This window comes from Salvelinus fontinalis, chromosome 27 (assembly GCF_029448725.1).
Source record: "Salvelinus fontinalis isolate EN_2023a chromosome 27, ASM2944872v1, whole genome shotgun sequence".
NCBI classification, from domain to species: Eukaryota; Metazoa; Chordata; class Actinopteri; order Salmoniformes; family Salmonidae; genus Salvelinus; species Salvelinus fontinalis.
Window position 1 is genome coordinate 40,757,013 of NC_074691.1, and position 1,298 is coordinate 40,758,310.

General features: G+C 41.2%; 1 non-coding gene across 1 annotated transcript; it reads left to right on the plus strand.

Moving 5' to 3' along the window:
* The first annotated feature begins 944 nt into the window (after positions 1–944).
* On the plus strand, positions 945–1,027 carry trnal-cag (transfer RNA leucine (anticodon CAG)). The gene has a single exon. It is a non-coding gene; the product is annotated as a tRNA-Leu (tRNA).
* The last annotated feature ends 271 nt before the right edge of the window (positions 1,028–1,298 follow it).

Here is a 1,298-nt window from a genome sequence, read left to right on the forward strand (position 1 = left end):
AACTTTAGAATGACAAAATTGTCATGCCGTTTATGACAGTATTGTAATGAAACAGGCAGGGAGCGGGTCTCGAACCCTCGACCTTCTAGCCCGAAGTCCAGCGCGCTATTGACTGTGCCGCAAAAGCATACTCGAGTGGCAGAGTCGATATCTGCGCATATAAACCCAGGGTCCTTACAGTATTATTAGTCTACTGACCAATTCCTGCTCGGTGCTTAGATTATATTTACCTGCTTCGGTAAATTATAGGCACCATGATTATTGCGCATTTTTTTACATTTTATACGGTTTGCTTCAAAACATAATACTTTATAAAACGTAGTTTTTTCTGTGTGGCGGTCCTTCACCGGTCGTCATGGCAGATCGAGCATAGCTAACTAAAGGAGAGAGCCCCACGGTCACGGAGGAACGCTCCATAGCTTGTTCTCTCAACGGCCTCTTATTTAACCAGCAAGCTAGAAATATCTATTGAGTCAAATACATTTTACATTTTAGTCATTTAGCAGACGCTCTTATCCAGAGCGACTTACAGTAGAGTGCATACATTTTATTACATTTACATACTGAGACAAGGATATCCCTACCGGCCAAACCCTCCCTAACCCGGACGACGCTATGCCAATTGTGCGTCGCCCCACGGACCAAATAAATGTGGTAGCCAGCAGAAAGCTGCCTTAATACACAACGACAAAAGTAAGGATTCATCACCGTGGTTCAGGCAAGCTGAAGCTCCTGTTAAAATGACTAGTTAGATGGCTTGCTAAATAATACCGGGTAAGCCATTGATATGCAATAGCAGCTAAGCTAACGTTAGCATTAGTAAGCTAGTGTTAAACAATTTTAACAAGCTTTAGCTGCTATATCTGTATTTAGTTAATGTCTTATAGATTACTTTATCGATATAACCCTTTAAAACCAGATTAAACTGCTGGAATTTCTATGTAGTCAGGATGGCCGAGCTGTCTAAGGCGCTGCGTTCAGGTCGCAGTCTCCTCTGGAGGCGTGGGTTCGAATCCCACTTCTGACAACACTTTTTTTCTCTCTCCCGTTTCACCTAAAATCCGTGCTAGTAAGCATTTCCTTTATACATAACCTATTAATAAAGCATTACCTGTAACCATACATGTAAAATACTACTTTTATTTGAAAGTTTCAATTGATCTCTTATAGCCTGTGTAGAAAGTGCTGCTGAAATAGGTGCCTACAGCGACCACCACCATCCACCACAAAATTACCCCGTCACCTATTTGTGACCCTGTATTGTTTTAAACTGATTACTTTTCTCTTTTATATTTGTT